The sequence below is a fragment of the Caretta caretta genome, chromosome 10 (genome assembly GCF_965140235.1).
Source record: "Caretta caretta isolate rCarCar2 chromosome 10, rCarCar1.hap1, whole genome shotgun sequence".
Taxonomy (NCBI): domain Eukaryota; kingdom Metazoa; phylum Chordata; order Testudines; family Cheloniidae; genus Caretta; species Caretta caretta.
The window spans coordinates 68,225,098-68,239,487 of NC_134215.1; the positions used below are offsets into that span (position 1 = coordinate 68,225,098).

General features: G+C 38.5%; 1 protein-coding gene across 3 annotated transcripts in view; it reads left to right on the forward strand.

The window, feature by feature from the left end:
• Window positions 1-14,390, forward strand: part of TMC3 (transmembrane channel like 3) — a 482,220-nt gene that overhangs the window by 76,786 nt on the left and 391,044 nt on the right. For 2 of the 3 annotated variants that reach the window (XM_048868305.2, XM_075133148.1), the window contains exon 1: window positions 13,432-13,681. The exons of the other annotated variant lie outside the window; for it this stretch is intronic. The gene's annotated coding sequence lies outside the window, so the exon portion shown is untranslated. Of the gene's footprint in view, window positions 1-13,431; window positions 13,682-14,390 lie in introns of those variants that run through there. 3 annotated transcript variants of the gene reach the window in all.

A 14,390-nucleotide genomic window follows, 5' to 3' on the forward strand; every position in this document is an offset into this window, starting at 1 on the left:
TTTGGGGATAATAAGCATTTTTGAGGCTGTACAGAATCATCCTCATCCAGTTTCCGTTGAAAATGACAACAGAAGTTTTTTTCCTGCAGTGTAATAGCTGTCCTAGCTGGATATATTTCTAAAGATTATACCATATAGCTGTTTAATATCTTTACTCTGCAGTGCAGGCAGACATGCAAGGGATTTTCAGACTGTAGTTTATAATTAAGCAACATTCAAGCAGGGGTGAGTGGTATAAAAATTCCTGATGTGATGCTTCCTCTTGTTCAAATACTGGACTTCTACAGAGTAATTTAATGGGGTGGGATGCTGCTGAAAGATAAACATATGACAAACACGGTCTCTACCTGAGCTCTCCAATTTGGGGCCTGCCAGATAGGAAGGCATGCAGGAGATATCTTAGTTATTCCTGCTTCTGCCACCCACAAAAAGAATAAGGTAGATTTTATTTTTAAAAAAACAAACAATTGTAGCTCGTGAAAACCTTCACAGCCCATTGTCAGTCAGGGTGAGACAACAGCTTCTTTAAGGGAACAAGTGCAGAATGGACAGGCCCATAAGTGGTTGTGAAAAGCCACTAGAAGTCAAAGCTGCCTCAGGGCAGAAGACCTGCTAACCCTCAGCATAAGTTAGAGCAGTCCCTGAGGCTGCTCTAATTTATCATAGGGGTTGGACAGACCACTGAGCACAGCCCAGAATTTTGGATATGCAAAAATGGCTTACAGCTACTCCAAGTTACATCTCCTGAGAAGCACAGCTCAGAATTTGGCTCAGGCATTCAAGTTCAAAGGTTAGTTATGAATACTTGAAGTACTCACTCTGCTTTCCTTTGAGCTGTGTGCTCTAGTGTGTTGCTTTTCCCTTCTTTAAGCCCCAGAGCTTTTTTCACTATCCAATGAACTAGCATGGTCAAATGTCTTTCACATCCATTGCCGAAGAGGAGAAATATATTCTATTTAATAATGGGTCATCTTTTGAGGTGTATGTATTGTCCTTCATTTAGGATGGTCATGTCTACAGTGACTGGACTTGTTTGACCACAACATCCATAATTTCTTTTGATACAGGGACCTCAGAAAAGTTATGGTTCACGGCAGTCGAAAAGGATCCCACCAAAAAATTGCTGGAAGAAATTCTCTTATCACTGCTCTGAAGAGTGAGAGCTAGCCTACACATGGAGGTTTTTCTGGAATAGTTGTTCCACTTTAAATTCATAGGCTGTCCTATTCTGAAATAATTTTCATGTACAGAGAAGCCCTAAGAATGGGAATGAAAAAATAGTCAAATTTGCTGAGTAACAGTCTGAGATTAAATAAAACATGCTGTAGGGGCAGTCGTAGGAAGTCAGACAATACAGGAGAAGCCAGTTAATCCATGAAACTGTGCTAACCTGTTTCTCTCCCCAGGAGTTAATGCAATTTCTTTTTTTGCTTCTAGTCAGGTGGGTATTGCACTCTGGAATTTTGCATCTGAGTTTTGAGTTGAGTTCCAAAATTCAAACTGAAACACAACTTAACCTAGAATTTCATTTTGTTTCACATTGTAACTTCAAAGCTGTGCTTTTCATCTGATTTTTATGCAAGTTATATGTGTGGGTGAAGGATACATAAAACTAAACAAACCTTCAGTGAACGTGCTCTGCGTTTTATAATGAAACTGTGTATTGAGCGTTGTGTGTTTGCTAGTTTTAATGCAAACATCTTAATTACTTTGCTCCTCTACATGGAATAGGAGACATAAATTATTTGGGTGAATGTGGATTTTGATAAGGGTGAGGGTGTGATAATATGTGTGTGTGTGTGTGTGTGAGAGAGAGAGAGAGTGGGGTATGTAGATTTACAGATATGGGAACTGTTACACCAAATTCCTCTTCACACTATAATTTTTAACTGAGTTACTGGTATAGTCAAATTTAAATATGGTTTGTGCCACACCATACGGTTAAAACTCATTAACAGTGGCAGCTACAGTTAGTGTGTCAACTTAGCCCGTTCTCTGTGTGGTAGCACAGTACTTCTGGCACTGTTCTCTGTGTGCATCTTCCCAGGATTTTGTCCCCTGCACTATGGGGTAACTGCAGATTTTCCAGAATACTTGATACAAATCGTGGTTAGGAAACTCCATATCTCTGTATGGACCAGAGCTTAGAAATAGCACTTTACTTTCCATTTTGGTGAAATGGAAATGGTCCACACTATATAGTGAAATCTGAGTGTGGACCTGTAAGGTTGGTAGTGGGGAGAGAGGAGATAAGGAGATTAAGTTTGTGTTAACATGGCAAAACTTTCAAAACTGAGCCTTATTCAAAAGTATATTTTGTAGATCCATATAACGCATGCCTGCAATTGATCCAGCCTCTCCTGGTACAGTTAGATGTAGAGGTGGGTGGAATGGTTTAGTTTAAAAGTGAATCCAGGACAAAACTTCTACCCAGTTCAGAAGTATTCATGTCTTGTTTCAGCCCCAAGCACCATGTGCATTTACAATCTAAGCACATCCTGATGTAGAACAACCATGGTATATTTGAATTTTACGTAATGCTTTTTAGGAGCAGTTTAGCTATTTTTAATACTCTAGTGATTGTAATTCTTGAATACATAAAATGTCTAATTCTTAGGAGGCTTAATTGTACAATGTTCCTAACATCGTCCTTAAAATATAGGATGATAAGATTAACATAATCTAAGTACCATAAACTCTTGAAGCTTCATTCACAAATTATTTCCGCAAGATACAGTAAAGCATGCATAATTTTGGGAGTCAAACAAGTGGCTTCATACTTTAAAAAAACAAACCAAAATACTGTAAGTGGACACCATCCAAGGAGCTAGGCCTTTCTTCATCATAGGAGCGAATATAAAAAATTGATATAAAGGCTTTGTGAATTTCCTGATTTATTATACAGGACTTGATAGAAGAGTGAGATTAGATTTTAATTGAGTCTGATCACTTTCGCTGAAGTCAATAGGAAGTTTTGCTTTCATTGAAGTCTTTATAAAGCCAATTCAATACCCTTCCCAGTTTTGACCAAACTAAACAATTTCAGCTGAAATTTTACATGGGATCTTATGCTAGAATAGATTTTTTTTTTCCCCAAAAAAGCAAATTGGATGAGGCATTTGAGATGCTGGTTAAAAAATGCTATCCTCTTTATTTAGGCTTCCTGAACCATCTCTCTGTCTCCAGACTCTCCCTTCTCTCTCCTCCAGCTTTTTTTCTGTTGTGCACAGTTCCCAGGTCCTCCGCTACATTCCAATACAACCAGACTTGCAAAAAAGCTGTACACATTGATGGAACCCTGTACAATGTCAGACTTGTTGGCTCTCCAAATCCACAGGAGTATGACATTCAGACATGCACCCAGCTATCATGCTTGCATATTTTGCTATTTTCTTTAGATTCTTTTTCAAGTGGATCTTTGTAGAAACACGGTTTACACATTTTGAAAGACAACAAATGGATACACATTTCACTGCTGGTCCTGAACAGTTATGCAGTCCTGCGTAAAGATGCACCGCATTCTGCTCTAGAAGTGGCTGCATTTTCCCAGGTGGTTGAAGTGAACATACAGGGCTGTCCGTACATAGATGGATGCCCAAGGTGATTTAATGTCCCAGACTTTTCCCAAATGAGTGTCAGAATCCTTTCCACTGCCTGCAGCAGCGCTTTGAAGTAGGAGCAACGGCAGCGGAAGCAGAAGATTAAAGGATCCTAGAGCTCATAGGAAGAGATGCAGAGTTCACTAACAGGAGCAAGACTCTACTTGATGTTTTAATTTTGCATTAAAAGAACTTTGTCAGGGGAAGCTTTTCTCCAAAACACCTCTCTCCCCTTAGATTTTGTACCAATACAGAGCTGCCTATATTGCCTGCAACTAAATCCTATAAATACACATGGACACACATGCACAGAGCCCTTAGCTTTACAAAACTATTCTAGGGAGTATTGCACAAGTAAAGTGTGCAAGATCTTACCCACAAATAACAGCATATTGTGATCTATTTATTTAGCATAAGATCTATAAGAACTAGAAGGCAATATTATTACAAGACCCCTATTGTGTAAGCAACTTTCACATGGAAAGTCTTAAATGAGAAGTATCCATCTTCTACTGGCTCATTTTTTCTTTGAGAAACATTTCTCCTCTTCTGGAATCTCTGAAAACTAGAATCAGAATTTAGAGTGGCTAGTGATTTTTGGGATCCCAACTTGAGATGCCTTCAAGGGATCTGATTTCCAAAATTCAGGGCCCTTTAAAATGTCATAAGGTGAAGACCCCAAGATTGAGGCTTCCAAAATCACTCGTCACCTTTTGAAAATCCTGGGTGAGAGCTATTGCTAGTCGTATCTCCTTTCTTTCCAATGAAGCTAGTGCTGGTTTAATTGAGATCTGCCTGCTGCATGGTAAAGCTTAGTTGGTAACCATTCATGTAGAGGACAGAATATGAAGTACACTATGGTGAAATCCATTAATGTGTCACATTCACCTCTTTTTAATGTGACCAATTAGCTGATTTCATATCTGTGTTTACACTGGTATAACTCCACTGGCTTCAGTGGATTTACTTCTCACTTACATGAGGGTAAATCAGCTTAAGCCCTAAAATTTTCATCTGTACATGCAAATATATGGAAAAAAGACTAAGTACTTTTCATTTCTTTCCTAGTTTTATTTGGTTTTTGTTTGGAATTGGAGAGAACTGTACTGGAAAAATTTCACTTTTTTTTTCTCCCACAGTTGGATAGTAATCGTATGAGCCTTAACATAGTCTTATTTTGAATGAATTAATGGCTCTTATTGATTTCTTTTTACCTTTTTATGATCATTATCACGTACCTATTTATAGGTAAAAGGTGACCTATCATGCCCCATATGTGTTTTATGTATTTGCTCCTTAGGGCAGTGCAAAATATTTGGCTCAGTCAAGCACCCATCTAAAGCCAGGCTGAGACTGGGTTTTAGCCGAACCTACAGTTAGCAGCTCAGATTCACGACAGTTCAGTGGAGCTGGGATGAATTTTTTTTTTGTTGTTGTTGCAAATCTCAGCTGCTCCTTTTGGGCCTAGTATACATAACACATACACACTTACATTATATACTGTGCCCACAAACTGTCCATGGACATGCTCCCACTGCCTCCATACACTATCCTTCAGCTTTCTAGACTAACTGGTTGAAACACCCTCTTTTGGTGATAGTTTTTCAATTCAGTATCCTGAGGCTAGTCTTCGGGGAGAGAAGCTCACGGACAAAGGAATGGTGCTTGCATTTGTCTACTTTGCACAATGTAGAACCACTGCAAAGTCAAGAAAATGCTAAAACTGGGATAAATATTTTTAAATGCCTCAAAGGTCTAATGCATAGTCTTTACTTAGAGTACTGGTGTTACATGCTCTGCAGAAGTCACCATGAGCGCTCCAAGGCGACATGAAAATAACAGGTGTGCACAAATAGTATCTGTTATGGAAGGACATAGGTTATATGTATTCTGTGTATCGACTCTTCCAGATGTGACCCGTTTTTACTAATGACAAATAGTGATGCTAATGAGATTACTTGCCTGTAGCATTGGGCTGGATAGGTCTCATGTAAAATGAGAAAACGGTAACACACCGTCAAATGAGAAGTGTTGCAATCTAGATGAGCATCAGTGTTTAGTTTTTTGTCATTGTCTTATATTTCCAGTGAGGGCTAATGAGGTCATTCGACTTGCGTATTCAAAGTTTAAAAAAATCCTCATGCTTTTACAGCAGACTTAGGATTTTTTAATTAATTGGCATTTTTAACATATACCAGTACAGTGGTATCAAAAATAGACAGACCCTAACAAGTGAACATACATTCTGACTATTGAATTCTACTTTTCTTTTTCAATACTTTAAGAATACATATTCTCAGTAACCCAGAGTTTACAGTACAGTTAAAATGATGATTGTCAACCTGACTTACTACAAGACAAGTCTGTCCCCTATTTACTTTGGGAGAAGAAACATATGATTATTATATTATAGTATATAATAATGCCAGTGTCTCCTCTTACAACACTCTAAGTACAACTAGAGTCATGCTCGTTAATGTGAGAAACAACTAGCTAGGATTAAGCTTTAACATGCATCCGAGGTCCCTACTAGCATAGGCCCATGCATCCATTATGACTGTAGAAAGAGTTGTACATTAAGTACAAAAAAGGGAAATATGTTTAGACCCTATTTTAGTCCAGAATCAGTCTTTGCATAGAATATTAATCTTCCAGCTCCATTACAACATGATTCCAGAGTTTAGCAGGAAGCACGTTGAAGTTATCAACACCAAAATTGTCATTCAAGCTCCTACATGCAGTGCCTGATTCAGTGCTGAAGTTTTATTGGCAGAACCTAGGCTGAGACACCCCAGTGGAAGTTCCACTAGCAGTGAAGCACAGCTGTACAAGCTGCATGCAATCCCTCCCCCGTTGCCATTTCAGCCAGTTAGGACCAGAGCAGCCTCAGAAATCTTTATGCAGCATCTCTACCAGGCAGTTTTTGCCAGGTGGCTCCCAGGGAGCTCTGGCTGGAATTTAAAGCTGTCCAAAAGATTACATAGTCTGTAGGCGGGGACTGTGTGGTACTGTCACCTGTTCTCCCCTCTGATGAATCACCCTTGGATCAGAGCTGCTCTCAGGGTACAAAGTGCTGCAGCTTGCTCTCATATGCACTTACGGGAGTGAATCCAGGCTTTTCCCCTAGTAGCTGCTGTGCACAGTTGTTGTTCCAGAAAATGTACGGGTTTCTGCATAGATGACCTGCAGTTTGGTGGGGAGGAAGTGAAGGGAAAAAATAACTTAACTTCTTGAAAATTCTTTTTAAACAAGTTAACACTCTCCTCCTGGTCTTAAGCAGCAGATTCAGGTCAGAACAAATATCTATGATCTTGCTTTCAGATAACTCACTTCTGGGCCAGATTTAAGAATACGCTGTCTGCAATCCAAGAGTGTTGCAATCAGTGTTCCACCTATGTCAGTCTATGCCTGTCCAGTCCGGGAGAGGATTTCACACAAGAAATCAACATAAATAGGGCCTCCATTGATGTTTAAGACTTTTTGCCAGGAACCACTCCCCACTGTTTACTGAATAACAGAACAACTCTTTGCTCCCCAGCATCCTGAGGTTTCGGATACAACAAACTCGGGTCTTCCCTTTTTTTTTCTTTTTTTCCCTCAGTGGGGCCTGTCCATACTTCAACTATAACCATCATTTTATACCCAGGTAGGGAAACACTTACATCAACTGGTTACAAGTAACATAAATCAGATTGTCTCCATAGAGAGAGCTTTTCTGCCACCATAATTGTTTTTTGTATATCTCTCATGCTGCCTAACCACTGCACTATATGATTTTAGTTTGTGAAAGATCTGCAAATGTCAAAATAGTTCTCACCAAAAATATAACTCCTAATCTTTAATTGCTGTTGGAAGAAGAAGCGAGGCTGTACTTTGATCTGTAGATGATAGACCTGGTCTTGGTTTACGCTTCTTTTTTCTTACCATAGATCAAAGGACACTCAAAGCTAAGACCCTTTTGAATTTTGCATGTTTAATGCAAAGCTCTTTTGGTGTCAAATCAGAGACATGGAGGCATTTCCTTCAGGCAATATGCTTGAGAACAGGTAGCTGCTATTCAGGCCTTTAGAATAATTGTTCTGTTCTTCTGTGTTACAGGTGGTATCACAAAATATAATCTATTCATGGTCTACTGTTCCACAATGTATAGTTAACTGGTTTTCAGGAGATGAAAATAGAGAAGAGGCTTGTATATTGTGCAATATTTTATTAAATTAAACTACATCATCCTTCTCTACAGAGATTCTTAAATCCTCAGGCAATTTACCACTACCTTAATGTAAGAGATAAGTAATTAGTGTACAACCAGACCCTAAGAACCAGGACACTGCCTAGTCAATACTGACATCAGTTAATTAATGTGTATTACTAGACATGACATCATTCACAAGAAACACATCTCCTCCTTGCTATTAATACTGTTGAATAGGACACCACCTTACCTGTCTAGACAGGTACAGATTAAGTTTAATCACACACGCATGCAACAGAAGTTCAAGCTATGTCAACTCCAACTTTCTTTTGCTTTGTATGTTATACGTAGATAGATACAAATGTATATTTATACACGTGTGCCTATAAAATGGCAGATGTATGCAAAGTGTCCTGTTAGTGCAATATTACTGTTGAGTTCTTAATGACACAGAAATGTGAAAATTCCGATTATGATTAATATCACAAACTTAGTCCTACCATCTTGCATTACAATGGCATTTTTATTCTATGATCATACAGAAGGTTATGCACAAAAAGTTCATTTAAAAATATGAAAAAAGGTGTAGCTCAAAATTAAATCAAGCACATATTGATGTGTTTAATTATGTAGTTGAGTTTATTTAAAATCTCAACACCATATGCAGTTATTACATAAAACTACACATACATAATTAGAACTATAGCCAAAAAAGTGTACTTTCTTTGTTTGCTAAATACTTTTTCATATTGTCCTGTACTGTATGTGGTAAAGGAGGTATTAGTCTGGAACAGTAGGTCAGATGACCACAGAAAAGCATGGGTTTTACTGCCTGCACACTTTTTTGAGTTATCTTTTCTTTTTTCCCAGTAAGATGTATTTTTTAATTAGCAAACCTTGCCTTCTTTCCCCAAAGCGGCAAACTATATAAGATTAGCTGGTTGTTAGAGTATTGCAATGGTCAAAGAGATACGGGCATGTGTTTATACATTATCAAAACCTATATTAATATAAAATATTTACTATTTATTTTTTAAAAAGTGAAAGTATTCAAAATTAGAACTCCTCTATAGCCAAGAATGGCTAATGGTAATAGAAAGAGGTATTTTCATTTTTTATTTACTAATTGTTATTAGTATTTTATTCTTTAGTTACTAACTCTGTTGGACTGACATACTACATCTTATGTTTACCTGCCTGGAAAGCTTTTTATTTTTTATTTTTAAGAAAGCAAAATAGTGTGTGTGTGTGTGAGTGTGATCACAGGGAGAAACTGGGAGAGACATAACATTTGAACATTGGTAAGAGGGAAGGATAAACTGTGGCTGAAGCACAAGACTGGGAGGCTGGAGTTTTGGGGTCTATCTGCAGCCTAACTGGAGGTTTTCAGCACAGCTATATTGGTGAAGTTCTGACACTACATATATTTACATCTGTTTGTGGTTTGTGCTGTAGTGTCTATCTTTGTTCCAGTCATTAGCCTGGAACTGGGGGGTGCTGTCACATCCCCTGGTTTGAAGTGGTTTCCATCATATGCAGGGTTTACAGTTTGATTCAATGGCTCTCAGCACCCCCCACCATAAAAATTGTTCCGGCATCTTTGATCATTAGTAGGAGCTAAAAAGATGAAGACAAATGGGTGAACCGTTAATGCTATGAGAACTGGGAGCCAAATCTTCTGTGTTTGAGTAACACATTAGCTGTTCCCGTGATTGCCCTGTGACCTTGTAACTAATTTGTTGCATGTCTTTTTTTCATTTTTTGACTCCATCTTTGATTCTTGGACTGTAAAAGGTTGTGTACCACTCCTCCTCTATGCACGTTTGGCATCCATTTCACTTTTTTTGACATGTCCCTTTTGGGGGCTTAACAAGGGGTTGCCTGCCAAGTATAACAATCTTGTCCTTTACGGCCAGTTGCTCTACTGATGTAGAGCAGCTGAGGATCCGGCCTGCATTCACTACGTACACAAGGCAGGGATTTAATTTCACTATGTCATGAACCGCTACTTCGCTGACTTCACCAAGACACGGATAGCCTCGCCATTTCCATTTTTCACGTAATCCGTGTTCTTCGTTGCGTCTCTGAAGCCTGATATCCCCACTCTGACAATCGTAGCCGAATAATTGAAACATTCCTTTTCAAACAGAATGAACGAAGGAGAGCCACCAGAGAGGCTGGTTAATGACCTCAGCCAACGTTCCAAAACTCACTCTCGCAAGTCCTTGCCATGCACCTTTTACATTTCAATTAGAGGAGCATGCTACCAGCTCCTGCTGCTACTGCTGGTCATTCTAGTGTAACTATGATGATGTCTATTAACACCTCCTGAAGAACAACATCCACTACAAGTGAGAGCAGAAAAAGGTTTTATTTGATATATTTACCTGATTATAGGCAGAATTATTATTGCCATCTGAATTTGAGAGGTTTTTTCAGATTATCACAATATGGAGAGTGTCAACTCTCCCTGGTTCTTGTTCCAACACTTAATGAAATATTTTGTTGTGGAGCTCTGGTAGTGAGCTGGAAGGGGAAGTTCTCCGTGGTAAGTTCATGATATAATTGAAGACCTTGTGTCAGACAATGTACATTAACAAGTAATCTAGACACACACATAATCAGTTAGTAGATTTCCCATCAGAAATATCTTGCATAATAATGGAACGCTGAACACTTATTAGAATACTTCCCAAAAGGCAGAGATCCCAAGGACAATGTTCAGATACCTAGAGATAAACAGGCCAAGTCCCAGTTCTTAATATTACTCTTTACAGCTAAGTTAAGAAATCAGGGGTGTGAAATCCTGGCTTAGACTTGAGACAATGGCAAAACTCCCATTGACTGACTTCAAGGGAGCCAAGATTTCACCTAGTATGATTTTCTTTTCCTTTTATTCTTTTTTCTCCTCTGCCTCGTGCATTTTTTTCTTTCCTGGGCCTCTTACTAAATGACTTTAGATAAATTAATACATCCTGTAGTCACTGTGTGTAGTAGTGGAAAACCATGTGATTGGGAACCAAACATCTGATTCTTAACTATGTGGATTCTAGTAAATTACCATACTAATTATTTACTACTAAAGTTTTTGGGAAGGTGAGGCAGATATTTCACACCTGACCCGTCTCTAATTTCAAAGGGAAACTGATAACTTACAAACCAATCAAATTTAGGGTAAAAAATAATTGGAGATATTGAACTTGCCCCCGCCAATTTCTGAGGCTTTGCTATGACGTCTACTTACTTTTCAAAAACTTCCTCACCTCTGTTGTGTGGAAGTCCCATACAAATAACAAAGGAGAGGGTGAAGCTGACTACACACAATGTGCTGTCAAATGCTAAGTAAAATGGAAAAAGAGGAAAATAGTATTTTTCTCGAATCTTGCAGTTACAATAGAAATAGATGTTACTTGTACAAAAAAAGTACACCATTTTCAATGGCTTTTTAGAGTGGACACAGGCCCCGTAAGCGTAGGCTTATACAAATGCAATCAGTTGTTACATATACTTTAAAAATAGACCATTTAAAAGGGACTAAATGAGTCTTGGCATCTGGGCCAGCTTTGTGGACGTGCAAAGTAACAACCATGTTGGAAAATAAAACTGAGCACAATAGGGTTGCAAGTTATTTCTTATATGTTGGCATCAATGGGCCAGATTTTCAGAAGAGCTCAGGGCCATTTCAATTGTTCAGCACTCATACTAATGGTCAGAGTGTCAAAAGAGCTCTGCTTCTATTGAAACACCTAACGGCCGGATTTTAAAAAGTGCTTAGCTTCCAACTGCTCCTATTGTGCCAACTGAGACCTCACATACTGAGGTGTTTGAAATTCTGGACTCCACTGGTGTGTGCTGAGCACACTTGAAAATCTGGCCCAGTATCTAGATCCCTAGCATGAGCCAATCAATTCCACTTCTCCTGCAGTAGAAGAATTCCCTACCTTTATATAACATGAGCTGGTTAACTCTGGGACTCACTAACTCACCTCATCTTCTAAAACCGCTTCTCTGTTTTCACAGCAGTTTGATTTGTCGTCGGGAGTTAGCTAAGTTTGGGAGGAAGAAGAATTCTCATATTTAAATTAAATGTTTGATATTTCATATTTATGGTGCATTCCAGGGGTACACTATGTATTTTTTAACTCCTAAAGCTGGCCAATATTCAAGTTTAGTATTTGCACATGGGCCTCCTGGGCCAGATTTTCAGCTAGCCTCAAGCTGGTCTCAATATTTGCACATGCAGCTATATCTATACAACTGCATATACCAGATGCACACCTATTTTTCAGACACAACCCACCTTTGTACTCTCTGAGCCGCTGGTCACCAAAATGGTTGTTTGCATGAGCTGAATGGGATGAGGGGGACATCTTCAGGGGCAATCAATGTTCTGCAAAAACAGGCATGCAAATGTAGAGGACAGGGACGATCAGCTACCATAATCGTGCATACGTGTTGTTTACGTCTAAATATATTCTTGAGGTTGAGGGTACATGTCGGAGCTGCTCGTACTGTCAACTGACCTACAGTTTAGTATTCATTTCTACTCCCCTACTCCAAATGGCATGGAATTAAAATTAAGAACGAGCCAGTCTGGTAAACTTACCAGATTCAGACTGTATTCACCCAGTAGTCCCTGAAAAATTGTTCCAGCTACCCCTATTGTAAAATAGAGTATCTACCGAACAGCAGGTTGTATTTCTCTTAGGAAACAGCATGATATGATACAATACAGAATACAATGCCTGGCATACAATGAATTTGAAATCATTTAACTTACTTGATTGTTAACTGAACTATCCTGCCAGCACATCGGATGCCATCTGTCCATTTATTGACAGCCTTGTCAGAGGGGGGGAAAAAATCTTGAGTCAGTTGGCAGTAGCCCAGCTTGCCTTAGGTCTGCTTTCTTGTGTTTCTGTAACAGATGTTGTGCAACATGCCCAAAGCTGCTGTCTGTAAACCAACATGTGCTCAAATTGTTAATTTTTTGGGGGTGGGGGATATATGCTCTCCTTTCAGATCTCATTTATTGTCTGTTTTAGGGGGTATTCTATTGTAACTATAAACTGGCAGAAAGTTCTGACCCAACATCCAGTGGCATTAGTGCGGGTCTTTCCACTGACTTCAATGGACTTTGGAAAAATTTAAGATCTGATCCAATTAGACAAAAATAGCAATATTTAAACCAAATGTAATTAAAATATTTTAATGTATGCAGACAACTTAAAATTCAGAATGCAAGACTATGTGAATTGCTGTGTGTTTAGATATATTGTAGTGATTGCTTCCCCACAGCACTTTGAAATTGTTCAAACACACACAGCTTATCAAACAAGCTAGAAATGACAGTGGTTTTTTCCCCCCATATTATCTCTACTGGGTAACATAATCCCAGAATAGGCCAGTTCATTCTAAACCCATGTAAATCATTCTAGGTGAGAGGAAGCTTCAGCAAACCATGTTTTTCAATTCTGTGATTAAAATGTAGTGGCTTCTGATTTGCTCCTCCTGTCTAGCTCTGTTGGCTGTCAGCGGAGTAACAGGAGGGAGTTATCCTCCTGCAGTAACCGCTGTTACTGCTGATAGGAAAGAATTTTTTTTCTCAATACAAAAGAAAAGCAAAAATAGGTCAGTTAAGCAAACCAATATATAACATATATCTTTAGACAAAACATTCTACATTTGCTTTCCATTTCAAGAGATTTGTTATACAAATTGATAATGGTTATTTTATGGGAGGTTTTTATGGACATTTTTTCCATCTTATTTTATATTTCCACATGATGGTGTACTCCGGCATAATTTCTTGGATGCTTTGACCATGTGTCTGTTCAGCCACGAGAAGAAAGTGCCTGGTGGTGTGATGCTGAGAAATATAGTACAACAGGTGACTTGCTTTATGTAATAGGCTAGGGGAACTTTTAGCTCTCATAATTTTATTTTGTCATGTTTCAGTGACTAGCTTGTAGTATGTTCCCTTTAATATGTGGCTCAAAGAGGCATTGTAATATGTGTGGGTTATTTTTTAAGAATTATTTTTAAATAAGGATTGAAAATACAAAAAATATAAAGCATATAGGACAAAATCTTAGACAGAAACAGATGAGACTAACCCACTATCATATGTCATTTATCTGTCAGGGAAATGCCTGTCATGCTGGTAGAAAACAGTATTAAGATGCTAAAGAAGGGATTATATATAGTCTTGTATGGGGGGGGGGCGAGAGGGAGGGCTTTCAAAATCTCACCTATTTATAAATGTGAAAATCTGGTTCATCAGCAGATGTGATTTCAGGCTAGGGAATGCTAGCAGTTCATACTGTGTATGAACACATCTGCTGCATAGCCACAAATGTCATTCTCTTTCCAGATGAGCTATTAGCAAATGTTAAAAAGATAGCTACACAGTAAAAGAGTAATGCCTATGAAATGACCTGGAAGGCTCCAAATGCCCCAACATATGGTTTATAATTCAGAGTAATAAAAAGATAAGCACTGCAGAGAATTTGATTATTGGAAAAAAAAATCCAAACTCTGTGTAAAAAATGAAACATGAAATTCAATTTACAGTCCTAGCAATACATGCTTTGCAAATA